This window comes from Melanerpes formicivorus, unplaced genomic scaffold, assembly GCF_026170545.1.
Source record: "Melanerpes formicivorus ecotype bairdi unplaced genomic scaffold, bMelFor1.0.p_v2 SCAF_4, whole genome shotgun sequence".
NCBI lineage: Eukaryota > Metazoa > Chordata > Aves > Piciformes > Picidae > Melanerpes > Melanerpes formicivorus.
In genome coordinates this window covers 23,539,433-23,557,289 of record NW_027142356.1, presented here as the reverse complement: position 1 = coordinate 23,557,289, position 17,857 = coordinate 23,539,433, and the positions used below count along the sequence as shown (strand labels likewise).

The 17,857-nt window shown below is 38.8% G+C and overlaps 1 protein-coding gene across 5 annotated transcripts in view; it reads left to right on the top strand.

Annotated features, from left to right (window-relative positions):
• FHIP1A (FHF complex subunit HOOK interacting protein 1A) overlaps positions 1 to 17,857 on the top strand; it is a 104,946-nt gene that overhangs the window by 23,511 nt on the left and 63,578 nt on the right. For 3 of the 5 annotated variants that reach the window (XM_068137302.1, XM_068137303.1, XM_068137306.1), the window contains exon 3: positions 12,782 to 12,832. The exons of the other annotated variants lie outside the window; for them this stretch is intronic. The gene's annotated coding sequence lies outside the window, so the exon portion shown is untranslated. The remainder of the gene's footprint in view (positions 1 to 12,781; positions 12,833 to 17,857) is intronic. 5 annotated transcript variants of the gene reach the window in all.

Sequence of the window (17,857 nt, the reverse complement as noted above, 5' to 3'; positions counted from 1 at the left end):
CTTTGTGAACTCAACAGGAAGGACAAAATAAATGTGCCATGGTTGTGGGGATGGGTTAGGACCTTGTTCTCTTGAGTGCAATGAACTATTCTGCTGGCTTACCCCATGTTTTGGAGTTATGCTTCTAGTGAAAACCCTCTCAGGAACTCTCTAAATAAGAGTTGTCTTGGAAAGACAGATCATAAGGTCTTTGAGTATTAAAACTCATAGCTTATAGTGCTTTGAGGTGTTTTAAATCTTAAGATTGCATGTCTCAGTCTGTTTTCCTTTCACTGGTACAAATCTATCTTAATTTCACTGAAAGTCAACCTAACATGCAGCTGGAAAGAAAAAAATCAGGCTGTACAACGAGACAAATGGAGATGAATGAACATATGGGAAGCAACTGCAGTTGTAGAGAATGGTATGCTGCATTTTGAGAAATATAAACAAGTAGGAGGTAGTAATCAAGTACTCACACAGGGTAAGCCAACTGCCCAGAGCTGGGTGCCTAGCAATAGTTAACTCAGGAGGTAAAACTATTGTCCTGTTGCATTGCTTTCTTAAAATAAACTAGAAAAACTGGTCTGGCACTTCAGAAAGGCAAAGCAGCATCTGAATCAGTATCATGAATGACCCTGTTCAGAACTTAAAGAAAACAACCCTAAACAAGCAAAACAAAAACCAAGCTAAAAATACCAAACAGAAAAGAACCTAACAAACCTTGACCAGAGTTACTACTGCTCTTTTATGAATGCTTTGTTTTTTCTCTTGTAATGGAAATTTTGTGATTGTTTGTGTGATTATCTTACAAACATGTACTCCAGAAAATCACCTGAACTGGCATAGGTCACTGAATCTTTATCTGTGTTTTCTAAAATGCAAACTGGGGAGGTCATATAAGTGCATCTGTTCTAAATTTTTTAAGATATGGGTTCTTCCTTTTTCAGAATGTGTTGGCTAGCATCTTACCACTATTAAAATGACTGAGCTTGTACATACTCTGACATTATTTCATTTACCATGTCACCATTATCTTCCAAGAAAAAAAATAATCTTAAGTATTCTGAAACGATTTGGGCTTTGAACTTAATTGAGACCAGCCCAGTGCTGGATACTTCTGGAGCAGTATGCAGCCCACCCCCCTCTCACCAAGCCCTTTCTCCCATCAAACTACAGAATTTATGCATTGTTTAATATTTTATTTACATCTTTTTCTCAAACCTGTCTGGGATACCCTTTTTCTTGAACCTCTTTATTAAGAGTGCTGAAATAGCATACAAAAGCAGTTTGCATCTCATGTAGAATAATTGTCTTTAAAATTTTCTGTGGGGGAGTAGTTGGCACAACTAATTTCTGTGAGTGGGGTTCCCACTTACCTGTCAGGAATGAGATGATGCCACAGTCTTCCCTCTCTTCAACATGCTCATGGCTGGAGATAGGATGTTGTTTGTGCAAGTGACTAGGTGACAACTTTTGTGCCTCTGAATTGCAGCCCAGGTGGATGGTTAGCATTTTATAGAGAGTATCCCAATCTGCCATCTTCCAAATACTTTCTCTTCAAAGGAGATCAGTATGCACATTTCCCGTCTCCAGGACTGTTTAAACAAACATTACAGGCCTGTTTGTTAAGAAGTTTCAGAAGACCTCTTTTGTGCAAGTCAGGAGTCCTTAGGTAAATGCACATCTGTTGTGATTAAATTGTTTTTATTCACCACATTTGACTCAGCATCCTTCCCTGACTCTGGCTCCTATATGAATAATAGCAGGAGGGTGTACACAGAAAAAGAATCTTTCTCTGGGGATGTGCTGTCTCTATTTGTTGGCATATAGACAATTATTTTCTTGCTTGTACACTTATGTTTGTACTTAATGGAGATTCTTGTACTCCTGAGGGTTACTGTATTTAATCTATCACTGTTTTTTTGCTGTTCATGTACCACCATCTGTCTTCCATGATGGAAGCATAATAAAAATGGAGACATAGTTAAAAAAAAGATAAAAAGAAAATATCTTGGACATAGTCAAAGGAGAAATTTTGTTTCCAATATGAACAACATAATTTCTGACTTCTGCCAACAATTTTGTATGTTTCAATTTTTTAATTTTTTGCTTATTAGTTACAAGTCACTCACAGCACATTTAGAATAAACCTTTATTTAGAATAAACCAAACCAGGTTGGAAGAGACCTTCAAGATCATTGTGTCCAACCCATCAACCAATCCAACCCACCCAAACAGCTAACCCATGGCACCAAGCACCCCATCAAGTCTCCTCCTGAAATCCTCCAATGACGGCCACTCCACCACCTCCTTGGGCAGCCCATTCCAATGGGCAATCGCTCTCTCTGTATAGAACTTCTTCCTAATATCCAACCTAAACCTCCCCTGGCACAGCCTGAGACTGTGTCCTCTTGTTCTGGTACTGGCTGCCTGGGAGAAGAGACCATCATCCGCCTGTCTACAACCTCCCTTCAGATAGTTGTAGAGAGTGATAAGGTCACCCCTGAGTCTCTTCTTCTCCAGGCTAAGCAACTCCAGTTCTCTTAGCCTCTCCTCATAGGGCTTGTGTTCCAAACCCCTCACCTACTTCATTGCCCTACTCTGGACTTGTTCCAGCAAGTCAACATCCTTCCTAAACTGAGGGGCCCAGAACTGGACACAGGACTTGAGGTGCGGCCTAACCAGTGCAGTGTACAGGGGCATTTCTTGTAGTGGGGATTCAAGGACCTATGCACTTCACTTTTCATTAAACTGGCATATATGATTCTGAATAGAGGATAATAGACAATAAAAGGTGAAATGAAATGGCTGAAGAGTTTTTTAGAACTGGATAATTCCCCAGTTACTTCCAGTGAAAATTTAAGTCTACTGTGCTTGGCTGGTTCCACTGCTGGTTAACTTCTGTTGTGTCATAACTTGTACAAATTGTGCATTTTCTGAATTCATATACAACTTTTTCATTGATGCTTCATGGGTATCCATGGTGGAAGGACCTCTCCTGTTCAAACTGAAATATTTTTAATTATTCAGGAATTATTGTAAGAAGATTTCCCTGAACATTGTTTTGGAAGAGTGGAAGAAAAACAATTTAAAAGAGGATCTCAGCTATGTGCAGAATATATCTGCATTTATCCTGTTTGGTCAGTCTCAGCTGGAAGTTTCTGCCAGTTAGAGAGCAAGGTACTTTTTCATTGTGGGGGCAGGAGGGAAGGGGATATAGCTCATTGCACCTGGGAGCTGTTGTGGTATGAGAAGTAGGAAAATAATTTATTCCTTTTAAAGTCCTGGGCTTGAGCAGATAATGCTAAGCTTTGCTCTAACTCTTTGATCTCTCTGCTATGTATAAAAGTAGCTGCCAACATGAGAGAGGCTACTGGCTGAGCTAACTCTACGGAAGGCTCAGTTCCCATCCTGGTTGAGGAAGAGCAGAATGTGGAAAGACATTTTGGAGTTAATAAAAAGTAGCTCCTGCTCCCCAGCCATAACTACACATTCTTTGCTCTGACTGTTTCCTGTGGATTTTGATGAGTCTTTTGGACATTTAGGATGTTGCACTTAGCCAGGTACTGCAACATCTCAAAACCCCCCAACCAAATGAAAACAACTCAAACTCCTCAACATTAGCTCCTAACTGTGTTTTGTCTGAAGTGATTTTGTTCTTTGGCAAAGTATTCTGTGGAACTAGGAGTTGGGCACTTTCATTAAAATTAAGTGTTTGGAGGACTAAGATGTAGAAACAAGGATAAGAGGTATTTTAATTTTGGGGTCTTCTGTACCCTCTCTGTGGTTTTGGGTTCTGAACCACTAACAAAAAGTCTCTGGAGCTGCTCATGTTAAAAGACCTTTTTGAGCCTGCTTTGGCTCAAACAAATTTTGATTTGATCAAATATAGGCCAATCCTGTGTCAGTTAATGCTTTTAAACCATGTGGGAGCCTTGAAATTGATTCCTCTTTCCAGACTTCTTGCTCTTTTGGGGCTTAGTCCTGCAAAGCACTGAGTTGGCCTTGGTTCAGCAAGGCATTTAAACATGTTTACTTCTTCAGGCATGGAGGTTCTATGTCACTTTGACACTAAAAGGCATATGTTAAGCCCTTTCTTTGTAGGCTTGTCAGGATGCAGGGCTTTGAAGCTCTAGTGTAAGTGTGTGAAGAAGTGGGCTAAAAAATGTAGCCTGTAAGGAAGGTCAGTAGTGACAACCATTTAATATTTTGTAGCTAAAAAAAATATTTATTTTGCTTTAAGAAAGGGAATTGAGTTGCCATTAAACTGAACAGGGTGTGTCACTAGGTGAGACTATGCCTCATATCAGAATAATGCCTAAGGAGGTTACAAAATGCATCGCAAGATTCATCACTGTGTTAAAAGTAAAAACACTGATGTAAAATAGTGACTGTAGCACTAGAAATTAATGCCAGTGATATCCCTGGCAGCTAGCCTACTTGCTGTGTGTTAACCTTAATATATGAAACTGCAGTAGAGCTGCCGTTCAGTTCCTATACCTGCTTTAGTCTAACTTTTAACTAAGCCAGAGCAAGAGTATACTTTGATTATTTGGTTCTTGTTCTTAGGATACTTAATGAGCTGACGAAATGTGCTGCAGTTAGCACACACATGTACATGCATGCATAAACAGCTGTAGTAGAGGACTACCCAGTAATGCACAACAGGCTTTAATTTGGCTTGCTAATACAAGATATGTTTGGTTGTTCAGATATTAAAATTGAGTACACATTTGAGTTTGGAGCTATCCAGTCTACCTGTGGATGTGCATGGAAGGTCTGTTTGTGATCAGATGCAAAACCCCTAAAAGCAGGTCAGATTCTGTTATGTTTATAGAATGAAAAAATATTATGATTTGAATAATCTGTTCCACAGTAAAAGTATTTTGCTGTGAAGTAGTCTTCTAAAGGTAAGTGATACTGAAATGTCTTACCTATTTTTCTGAACCTGCTATTCTGTGTACTGGTTAAGTGAGTTCAAGCAGAAATTATTTGATCACTGGGACAGCTGAAAAGAAATCTTCCTTATTGTGCAGTGTGCTTTATGCCTTCTTATATAATTTCATAATCTATAATGTGCAAAATTCTCCTAATCTATATTGACTGTACATGTTAAATGTCAGCTCACAATTATATGTTGCCAGATTATTTGGGCCATGGACTAATCGCGTTGTACGTGCAAAAATCGTTTAGGTGTGTTGGAGTTGGCATAGCATGTCACAGCACTAAAGAAAATCCATCTTTAATGTTTAAGAAGTCACTGCATCTCTGGTAATGGTGTATCAAGTTTTGCCTGTCACAGAACCAAAATTAGTAAGTGCTTTCTATACAGAATCATCTTGGATGTGCATTCCTTGAACAGGAAGCACTGGGAGGCTCAGCACAGGAACATCCGTTCCGCCTGAAGTTAGCTGAGTTTCATCTGCAGTCATTATAAGCTCTGATTCTGCTGTATGCAAACTGATGCCATTTAAAGCTTGCTTAGTATTACATTTGGGGAAAAATGGTTATGCATAATATAGCACTAGGCAAAACTGTGGACTTGATTTGGGAATGGTACCACGACTGATACATAAAGCACTCCTGTTGGAGCAAAATGTTTGGTGTTGCTGTTACTTGAATTGTTCTGCGGGAGACAGTTTGTATCCAGTAGTAGTGGTGGTGAGCCAAATCTGATAAAATTAAGCCAGTATTCCTGTGGACTGTTGTTACTTTTTGGGTTTATCCACTCCCTGTTGGCTTGAAAACAAAACACACAGGTTTTGTGCTTAGAATTAATTGTGATTTATGTAGCGGGACTGACTTTTCTAGTGGTTTCACTTAAAAACTTGAATGATGGAAGCTGAAGGAGAAAATTTAACCTAAGTAGAATTTAAGGTTAATGTTTGGGTAAGTCTCTTAATTGCTTAGTATTTCTTGTGTGGAATAGTCAAAGACTTATCTTGGGCACTTTAGCTGGGTGCTCAGTTGTCATAGAAACATTTCAAGTATTAGCACACATGTTAATTTATTGCAGTGTACTGAGGAGATATCTTCACTAGATCCATTGAAAATTTTCTTTAATATGCTGAGTACTTGAAGGTGACTTCCTGTTTCCAGCTTGCACTGTATCAGCAAGGTGATTTGCAAGATGTACATGTAATTGATACCTCTTCCTAGACTTCTGAGGCTTTGCATAATTCTATTCCTCGCTGCTAATTAGTCCACTAATAAATTGCTTCTAATCTGGTCAATTTATTTTGACAGTTCTATCAGCAGTATTAATCTTTCACAGGTTAAGATTTCTCTAAACCCAGCAGATATTCTGTTAACCTCATGATCTCAAGTGGCATGCTGAGTGGAGAGTGTGTAAAATATTTACTGCCCAAGTGCTTCTGGAAGATGAACCAAATCCTGTAAACAGTCGATGTTTGGGGGATTTTTTTGCCACATCCGTGCTTTCCAGTACCAGCATTTCAGACACTTCTACACTATAGGCACTAGAGTCTGAATATTGGGAAGCTGCCTGTATGGTCATAGCTAAGTATGCCTTTGTATGCATTCTTTTGTCTTTCTGTAGTTGTACTGTGCATAGCTTTCAGAATTTGGTTTTGATTCTATATTACATTTCTGTAGCATTGCTTCAGAAGAATGGACAGAACACAGAGGTAAAGATACCCATTTCATGCATTGTTTTCATAGTAGAGAACAGCTGTCAGCTCATGCTTTTTTTTCCTCTTTTAAATTTCTCTTCAGGTCATTCAACTACCTTGATTATTTCTCTGACTTTTTTTCATTATCATTATAGAAAACTTGCAAATTAAGCTCCTGTAATAAATCTAGGGTAGCAAGAAGCTTGGCTAAAATTGCTAGTAACAGTAAGGCGGCTGCACTAGATGGCATTAGAAAGTGCTGTAGTTATTTGAAGTGCCAATCTTATATTCTCAGCTGTAAGAATTGTGAGGATTTCAGGAAAATTGTAAGCACAGATTGGCCTTGTATGACATTCTACTAGCTATCATTCTATTTCCTAGGTATAAAGAAGTCACTAAATAACTGCACTAGCCATTTATATTCTATAATGAAAAAAAAATGTATCTTAAATGTATCTTTAGCAGATTGCATTAGGAGAGAGAATCTTTGAGATGAAAAGCAGAAGGAAGCTGATTTTCAACAGCAGCATTCAAAATAATGGTTTTATTGTTGTCATCTTCGAAAGATAATGAAATGAAAAATTTGGAGTCTGTTATAGCCCACCCAACCAGGATGAAGATGTTGATGAGTCATTCTATAGGCAGCTTAAGGCTGTCTCAACATCGGTGTTTTGTTGTGGTGTGTTTAAATCCTTATTTTGGCAAAGAGGAAGTCTCAATATTACTCTGGTTTGGGTATCTTAATTTTGTCTTGGGAAATAAGATTCAGCTGGTGAGTGGAGGAAAAGATTGAGGCTCTACAGATGGAGCATTTCGGCAGAATTTTATCCATGTGAAGTATGCTATGTGACCTGTTGTTTCAGTAAGTTAAAACCAAGAGCTTGTGTGTGTCACACTGTCATATGCTATGAAACATATTCGAGGATCTAAAATACTTAGCAGAAAGTGGAAAGTATCATAGTATCAGTCAGGGTTGGAAGGGACCACAAGGATCATCTAGTTCCAACCCCCCTACCAGGGGCAGGGACACCCACACTAGATCAGGCTGGACAGAGCCTCGTCCAGCCTAGTCTTAAACACCTCCAGGGATGTCCCTGGACAACCCATTCCAGGGTTTCACCACTCTCATGGTGAAGAACCTCCTCCTCGCATCCAGCCTGAATCTCCCCACCTCCAGCTTCATTCCATTCCCCCTAGTCCTATCACTACCTGAGATCCTGAGAAGTCCTTCCCCAGCCTTCCTGTAGGCCCCCTTCAGATACTGGAAAGCCACAATTAGGTCACCTCAGAGCCTTCTCTTCTCCAGACTGAACAGCCCCAACTCCTTCAGTATGTCCTCATAGGAGAGGACTCTTGTTATTGTAGCAGTATTTTCCCTGGAGAAAAGCATGGCCCAAACACTTCAATATTTTGAAAAGCTTGTCTCTCAAGATCGAATTCCATGTGAGTTTGTGTTATGGTAATATATTGTTTAGAGGTAGGATTTGAAAACTGCTAGTACTATAGGAATGTCTTTAAGTAAGACTTTGTGGCATTTCCATGTGACGGGAGCGAAGAGTGTATGCCAGACTTATTTTTCATAAAAATTTAGCTGAAAGAGGTACTTAAAGCTTTCTCTTGTGTTGAAATTCTATAAATTGAGTCTCTGAAGAATGATGAAGACCACAGTGAACAGGAGTGTTTTTGAGCTGGGCTGGCTTAGTTTTGTGCCTGGAACTTTGTGGTGTGACTGTTAGGTTTCTTCTTGGTTGTTCTGAGTTCAAAGAGAGGTGTGAAAAAACATGATTTGTGCCCAGCCAAAGAAGGGTTACAGCTGCCAAAAATAAGGAAAAGCGTCCAGCTGGTCAAAATGCCTGACCTGAGCCATCCCTTCATTTTCTTGACCTGTTGTAGATTCTACCATTTTATATGATCAGGAGAAAATATCCACAGCAGTGGAAGTGCTTGACATTTCCAAACTGCTTTAACTTGGGTTGAAGACAGAAACTTGCACAAACCATGCAGGTCCCTATTGGCATCTGTCCCCTGGGAGATGTGGCAGACTGTCACCCAGACTACTGCACAGATCTTCTAACTGTAAATATGTTGACAGCTGAACTACAGGTTTCTGAGAGTGTGTCATAGTTACTTCTGAATATTTCATGTGCACTAGCTCTTGTAACCCTACAGTGTCAAATACTATTTTGGGGAGTATAAGATGCCTGACTATCCCAAAAAGTAACTACTATCTCTGTTCTAGCCACAGCCTTATATCATGTGAGATTATAGTTTGTGTTGCTTTGCACAGGCATAGAAATGTGGGAATGTGTTTTAAGTGAAACTTTTCAAAGAGTGCCCTTCTCTATGCTTCTCTGCTCTTGTTTTTTCCATTTTTTTTTCCTTCCTTGCTTGTGCTGTTGGCTTTTTTTCACAGCAGTAAATGTAGCTGTCTAACATTCAGTTTTTCACTGCATACTCTGCTCTTAATGAATGTGATCATTTACACAGTGTCACTGTAGTATTGGCATGCTAAATAATTTAGTGAGCTGTGGCAGGTAGATAGCTCTGTGGTGTCTGTGTTTCTATGGCAGTGTATTTGCTTAATGTAAATATTAGTCATTCTGACCATATGAAACTCAGGGTTTCTGACATTATTCACTGTGTTTGGGAGGTGGGAATCTGTATCTAAAAGAAAAGCTGTTCTGGAAATAGGAAAAGCTTACTTTCTGTGGTGGTGTGGTTTTGTTTTGTTTTAATTCCTTCTGCTTTCTGACTGAGCTGCATAATCTATTGAATGTCATGAATACAGCAGAACATTTCTCCCATTTCTTTATCATGGTTGTAACGCAGCTTTGTTATAAGGAAACATATAACTGTATTCTGATCCTTTAAAAATTCATCTGACTGAAATGAAAGGGAATAGGATCTTGAGGTACATCAGCTTTGGTCTTGGTGAGAGTTCAGGCAGTTCTAGAAGTACAAGAAATAAAATCAGACCTGGAAGTTCCATGGTGTGAAAATGAGGCTAAGCACAAGAAGCTCTTCCATGTCATTTATGATACCGTCAGGAGTGGAATTACTTAAGAAATCCCTTGTTTGCCAGAAAATTAATGCATAAATAATGTATTATTGAGGTGTGTTTCTTAAATGTTTATGTAGGTGGTTTTCTAGTCTGTTTTTGTGGACCCTTCCCAAGGAAAAGGAATTGCCTTCTGCAAAGTCTTGTCTGATTGTATGAACTATGTATGAACTGTTATAACCTGTCAGCACTTTTGAGGCAAGAAATAGAGGTGGGAAAATAATTAGATCACTCACGTTTTCTAAGTATGATACTCATCAATCAATAGTATATATAAAACTTCAGTCACTTCAAAACCACCAGTCATGTTTGCAGCATTTTATGTACTGTTTTGAACCTTTACTTGTTAAACTGAGGAGGTTAAGAGCAGCGTTGAAAAGATTTGGCTCCACCCTGATGTGTTCAGAATTATCCCCAAACATCCAAGAAACAGGAGGAAAAAGCATAGGGAACAGTGAATGATACCTTCAATTATTTGCAGGGTGGATGATGCTGGAGAGTTCTGTGTGCTGCAGTCTGACATCAGTGCTCAGCAGCTGTCCATGTTTGGCCTGTTAATTGTCAAAAACTCCAGACCAAACCAAAACAAAAAACCCTAACACCACCAAAATACCAAACAGTAATAGCCAAGTGTGGACATCGGAGTTCTTTTTATTTCACAGAGAAGTCTGCTGGGTTTGCCTCATTCTCTATTTTTCCTAACCTCTGCAAGAAATTTTTGTTGTCAGTGCTTGCAAGTAAAGTAAAGCTTCCTACTGGACAGGAATACAAACTAGAGTTGCTAGTTGCCTTTCCACAGCACTGTTACTCACAAATGCTAGTCTGGAATAAAAGTTCACATAGGAAAATTAATTATTTACTACTTACACCTTTTCCTGACAAGGCTGCCTGTGGGAATACTGTGCTCCAGGCTGTCTCTCTTTTAAAAATAAAATATGCTTTAGATGCATCTGTTGTCTATAGTTGCAGGGAAGTATTGAAGCATTTAGATTCAGAATACCTACCAAGTATGAGCACAGTTGAAAGAGTAATAGGAGCAGGTTCTCTGATTATTCTTTTAGTAAACAAACCATACTTGTAAAATGGCTTGGGAAAAGCCATATCTACTGCAATATATTGAAGGAAAAAGTCACTTTCTCTTCTATGGCAAGAATCTCTGTGGAGAGAAGAGCTGCTTTGGGATCAGCCTGGCAGGTTTTTCCCTTGGAGAAAGAGGCTTGATGGTTCTGCTTTTCTAAAGTCACAAGTATCCATTTTCAAGACATTGTTGGAAGAGATCCTCTAAGCTCTCAAACACTTCTTTCCAGGTTTGGCTTTAGGACCTAACACGTTGCATAGGAACCACATGAAGAACGTGGATGTTTCTCTTGATATAACTTGTGCTATCAGTAGCTGAAAGGGTATAGTGGAGCTCATCTGGCTTGGTGGTCTTGCGGCACTAGAACCTACCTCTGTACTGCTCTCATTTGTGCCTGGCTACAGCACAGACACCAGGATGTACCCATGGATTCCTACAACCAGAACTGCATCAGAACGCTTCACATCAAGCCTTGTGCCAAATCTTCCATTTCTGAGCTCCACTGCACCTCTTTGCTTTGACTGCAGAAAGACAGCATGTCTGTATTTTAAAGCTGGGCTGGAGGAAGTGGAATGGATTGTATTACAAGCTGAACATTTAAATTGGGTGATAAATTGAAAAGAACAAAAGTACGTTCTAAAAAGCAGTTGCATTTAATGCTTCACACATGATTTGCTCAACTAATTTCTTTTATTGTCACACTGTGTCTTTCCGCTTTTCCCCACAGAAGAAAAAATTCTGGTAGTTGTGCAGTGCCTTTTTTGTATGTGTAATGAATTCTTGACTATTACTTTACAAATAAGAAGTGATTTTATCTGTAGTGTTTTTATACTTTTGTTGTCTTCCCCCCCCCATCTTTTTTTTCTATTTTACTTTGAAAAGATAATGATGGCTGCTGTGCAGTCCTGTACCTTCTGTGGCTCTCCTCATGCAGGGAGAGCTGGTGGTGTTCTTGTGTTGGGACGGAGAGCTCCCAGAGGAACTCTGCATCTTAAGTTTGTACTTTACCAGAAATTCTTTTTTTATAAGCATGTGTGAATTCTGCCACTAGTTTCTTTTAGTCCACTAATAGCTGGCATTTAATAAACCCCTGTCTTCCTTTCTTTCCATTGCTGTCACAGGGCAGGTACACTGGAGAGGTTAAAATGGAAAGAATGCTTATGGCTCTTGTCCTCTTATGTTATCCATAAAAAAATGTTGTTCATTTAAGTGCTCACATTAGATAGACATGGCATAAAAATATATAGGATAGTGTAAGGTTTAAACTGTATTTTCCTTATCCTTTTCAGTAAATGGTGTTTTATAGTAATGTGTTGTTTTGACAGAAGGTGATGAAAAAGGGGAATAAAACCAAATGCTATCTCCAGGCTCTTGTTGTTGATTTTTGTCAGTACCTTAATGTTTTTTCTGTTGGGGATTAGAGGGTATGTGCCAAGTGTAATGTAATACATTGTTGATACCAAAATACTTGTCACTTAATCCTTACTGTTGCTGCAACAAGACAGACAGACAGACACTGTTGAAATCATAGTAACAAGCAATGTTTACTTGCCTATTGCCTTGTTAGAATGTGGCTTTGGGCTTTCAGAAGGGTCAGGAAAAAAGGCACTAAAGACTGGTGCCTTCTCACAGCATGAGCTCAACAGGTGTTTATTTCCAGGTGCAGAACACTGCAGAGCTACAGTGATACTAAAGGATGTAATTCTAACATGCTGCTTAGTTATTGCTGTTTAACGCCACTCAGCATTATAATTATCTATACCAGGAATTAATAAGCAGGTTTAATAGTCAAACCATGGTGTTGGAGTTAAGTATGCCAATGAACCTTATCAGTGGAGCAAAATGTAAATTTTAACTCGTTTATCTCATTAGTCTTTAATAAGGCTGTGCTTAGCAAATCATGGCTGCATCATCTGCTGATTATATCCTCTGATCTACTAAGCAAAATAGGACTCTAATAATAGCCATACATTGCATGAAATCCTTCCACTGGTCTTCTGAAATGCTTAATGTATTTTTTTCTTCATTTAGAGAGCCTTGTGTCTTCTCTTTTCTGCATGATGCCAAAACATAAAAATACAGGTAAGATGAGAATTCATTTCTTGTAGGCCCTGGGTTAAGAATTGTTTTGCCAATTAGGAGTTTCAGATGGGTGCTGTAAGTTTAAGTGTGTTACCCGAGTGTGGTGTGTGAGGACTCGGAGAGTTTTATGGGCAGTTAAAACTGCCAGACTGTCAACTGAGTAATGATGACTCGCTGCTCCAATAATGTTTAGAGCTCTCCAAAAGACGGTTGCTCTCACCTTCAGGCAAAAACTGAACTGAGGGATTTGCCTTAGGCTCAGGTAAAAAGAAAATGAATTGGAAGAAGGTGTGAAGTCTCCTGGCTTGAACTCTTTCAGATAGGCAGTTACCTCTGTGGCTCGTGATAATGAGTGTTTTCCCAACAAGCTGCTCAGAGCAAGTAAAAGGGGATTGAACTGATTTAAGATTATTCTTATGGCAAGCCCAGTTAATACTTTTTCCCTAGCAAATTTGTCATACAATCTTGTCTACATCCAAATAAACTTGTTCAATCCATCTAGAAACTTTCAAGCTTTCAACATTTCCCAACAGATGTTTGTAAGATTCAGTGATTGTGAGTGAATGTGGTTGATTCTGGTGTCTCAGGCAACAAACTCTTAAGATGATTTGGTTCAGGTTTGGTCCCGTACAGTCTTTATTTTGGAAAATTTAATCTCAAGTGGAGTCCTTTACTGATTGCACCTCTTGCTGGAACAACATTAAAATAGTCCTTCAGATGCCTCTGAAGTGGTCTGTCGTGAGAGAATCTGTTGTTTAAATGTTTGCTAGAGATGCAAGGTAGCTCTTTTGTCTTAAACCCCCTTACAATAGTCTGAGTGTTACAAGATCAACAGCTGCTGTAGTGTTGTATTTTAATAGCAGTAGCTAGAGCTCTCATAGATTCATAGAACCTATTGACCATTCTGGTGGTAGGTTTACTGTCCTAGTAGTCATCCATCATAATACTAGTTTTGTTTGTTTCTTTACATTGATGTTATTGATGGTGGGATTGGTAGATAGATACTGTCACAGGGAAAACTCAGTTTTCTCCTCATCAGAGAAAATCGTGGGGTTTGCTTTCACGTCCTGCTCATTTGGAGGATGGAGGGACATTGTCACAATCCTGTCTGTATGTGTTGAATCTAGTGGGTTTAATTTTCAAGTGCTTGCAACTTTGGTTACTGTTTCTTTCCAATTTGATGGTTGTGGTGTGTGTAATTGCAGGCAGACAACGCTTTTGGTACTGGTACTCCTGAAGAGAGGTTTTCTAACAATTTGTAATTGTTATATCTGTTTGCTTTAGTGCTGACTTACTAATAACACCATTTATTTTCAGTTAGTTTTTCAGTTCAGATGCCTGATTATATGCAAATTCTCCCATAAAGTCAATGAAGTGCTTCCCGAGACATTCTGTGATTCTCAGCACTGGAGGTTAATGTCCTTCAGAGTATACAAGTATGCTTGAAGACAGCAGGGGATCAGAACATTGACTAGTGAAGAGATAGTATATTCTGAAGCAGCGGTGAAGTGCTTTATTATTGGAGTGCCCTTGGCATCAATTGTGATGCAAGTAAAACAGTGTCTGTGGGGAAAGGTGGACTTGAAGATAAACAGGACAGAGAGGGCAATATATGTTCTAACTGTAGAAATCCTCCAAGTTCTGTTTCAGCCTAGGTAAATGATAGTTTTGCATGTACTTTAACTGATAACAAAATAATTTGACATACACTAGCTAATTGTCATAGCCTGTTGCCCCTATTGCTGGAAAAAATAGTACATTTGTAATTCAGTGTCAAGAACTGCGTCCTCAGGAGTAAAGTTGAAGGTGTAACTTCCAAACACATTGTGACTACAGCTGCCTCATGTTGCAGACCCATGTGTACCAAGACTTCTTCATGCTTCTTCAAATTGTTCCTACCTTCATCTCCCATAGAGCTCTGCCAGGACTAGTATGTTGTGTATGACACTGCACAAGGCTCAGTGTGCAGTTTCGGGTAGCACATCTGTTGCCAATTTTCAAGAAGATAATAAAGATGAATTGCAAAATTTTGGATCATGCAGATGGGAGAGATGAGATACCAGATTTCAGGAATGGAAGGTAACAATACAGCCCAACTACTTCAGAAAACCAGGCATTTGTTCATGGTAGCTTTTGCAGCTCTGACAACCTCAGACAGAAGGGCAATAAGTAGAGGAGAGAAGCAGCAGGGTTCCCATACACAGACACTCCCTACTTCTGGAGGTGTGCAGGCAGGAATAAGAACAACCTGTTCATGGGTGGAACCTCTGCTTTCCCACGCCTGTAGAATTGTAGAATCATTGAAGAAGATTCCTTAGGTGTTACAAAATTAGATGGGAGAGGTTGTGGTTTGACTTTTGGTTATCTGTTCTGAGAAGCATTCCTGCTAGGGCAAACATCCAACTGTCATCTTTGCTAGGCTGATATTTACCTCACCTTTAGAAGATATTGTTCTCCTGCAACATTTGTGAGATTCTGTGTTGTTCAGGGCACTCTCTTTATGAGATGTATAGTCTTCATTTGCAATTCAGAGAGAGCTATTATTTACCTTCTTTTAAGCTCCAGGGTGTGAAAGTTGCTAATTTATCTTCATTTCTTCCTGGACTAGAGACACACCTGTATTTCTATTCATCTTTTCCCAAAGGTTCGAAGGTGAGGCTGAAAAAGATTAAAATGTGCTGAATTGTTTTGAGTGTCAGATTACCTGGATTTCTTTATTATTATTTTTTTAAAAAATTATTTCCTTAATTATTTTTCATGCTGGCAGAATGTCTGAGACAAGGTCTTCTGCACAATACAGCAGGTTTTTTTCGCCAGTGCGTTCATATATATCTTATTATCCAGGCAAAAATAGTCTCAAGAATGGGAGATGCTGCAATGTCATTCATTTTTCAGTTGCAGAAGGCTGCTAGGAGTTGTAAGAGTGTAATGTACTTTGATAATAGAGTATATTTGTGTTACAAGATCAGAGTTGAAGAATTCATTTCTACTTTGCATAATGGACAGCTTAACACTGTTTACGTGCCACAGTTTTATTCCTAGGAAAGTTGGACAAGCTTAGCAAGAAAAACATCTACCACTTACAAAATGCAGTGAGACTAAAGGGAAATGGAAACATAATTAATATGTGGATTTTTCTTTGATTTGGCTTTTTATGCACTGCACATCATTGAAAATGGCTAAAATTCATTTGGATTTTGCTGTGTAGCACCATAGGTATTGAAAGCAAAAAAAATCATCATGAATATAGGAAGCTATGTTTGTAAAAGTCTACTGAACTTTCAGGTCTGTACTAATATTTTTAAATAAGGGTGTCACTACAGGAGGAGAGATTGGATTTTCACGGGTCTGTGCTAACAGATGGGAGAAGTGTTAGTTTATTGAGGTTCTTCAGTTCTCAACAGGGATTGATATAAAGTGAATCCTTCAGCTTCTGCTTATTTGCTGTGAGCTGGAATAGAAAAGCAAGGCAGTGTTTTCTGTACAATCTCCTATGAAATGAAATATACCTGAAGTTTTGTATGTTATGGGAATGGGGAATTGAAGGGATGAGATTTTTTAATTATTTTTTTTTTAAGGAGTGCTTCTTTTGCCTTTTTCCTTCTCCTCTTTATCTTTGTTCTTCAGGAAAGTGTATGCTACAGTGATTGATTTGGTCTTATCTTAAACAGTGATTTGTCCCAAATTTGGTAATTGATAGTCATAAAAAGGAAATTAAAAAGAGTTTTGCAAGTGCCTTTCTCTTTGCCAATCCCAGAACATAATTTAGGACAAAGGGAGTTATCAAGCTTCTGAAGCTTTCTCCAAGCTAAATTGCAAATGTCTGATGCCAACAATGTTGGTTCACATGGTGTTCTGTTCTTGTTCTTCACTTTATTTTTTGTTTAGGAAAAAAAGTAACCAGAAAAGTACATTCAGAAGTGTCAAACCCTTATATACAACATTGTATCAAAAGCCCTTATCTGATGTCAGACAATACATGGTATATATGGTGAGGTATGAACATGATCTTTTAGGGTTTGGTAGCTCATTAAGTTTGTTAGATTTGAGAAGTCATTTGTGATGGGCTTCTGCTACCCTACAGTGCGATGGATCAGCTGTGTAAAGATACACTTTTTCTCATTCCATTTGTTCTTCAGTTCATCATGTCACTAACAGGTTATCATTTTAGAATGTAGGAAATAATGTTGAATTGGTGGATAAGTATTTTGGAGGTGGTAATTCTCTGTAAGATGAGTAGTTTCAGTTAACTGTATACTTGAATCTGTCATTTATCTTTCAGCAATCTTGTCAGCTCCTATAGCCATGTACTATAATGAATATAGTTGGATGTTTGGGAGGGTTTTGTTGGGTGATAGTGGCTACATAAATTTAGATACAGTTATAAAACTGATTTTTTTTCTTGGTTTTTCTTTTCCCAGGGAAAAAAAAAAGAACTTTGTATTGTGAATAAACCTCTGGTAGGGTAAATAAATATGCTTTAGAGCAAACATTATGTTTACGACTATACAATATCCATTCTATGCCTAATAGTTTTGATTTTATGGCATATTCTGTCCTTTTCTGGAGCTCTTAATTTGACAGAGATAAATAAATAGAACGTGTGCATAGAACACAGGAAGTTCCACCCCAACATTGAGGAAAATCATCTTTAGTGTAAGGGTGACAGAGCACTGGAACAGGCTGCCCAGAGAGGTTGTAGTCTCCTTTTCTAGAGACTTTCAAGGCTTGTCTGGATGCATTCCTGTGTGACCTGCGCCAGGTGATCCTGCTTTGACAGGGAGGTTAGACTTGATGATTTTCAGATGTCCCTTCCAACACCCAACATTCTGTGTGGTGTTTTTTTTGGTTTGGTTTGGGTTTTTTTGACACCCCCCACCCCCCCCCACCCCCCCCCCCTTTTTGTTGTTTTGTGGACAAGAGTGAGGAATTCCTCCTGCAAAGTGGAAGTTCTTTTCTCAGTGAAAACTTGATGACAGCCCTGTGGGGAACCTTGTTGGTTAGTTTATTGATCAAATAATCAGC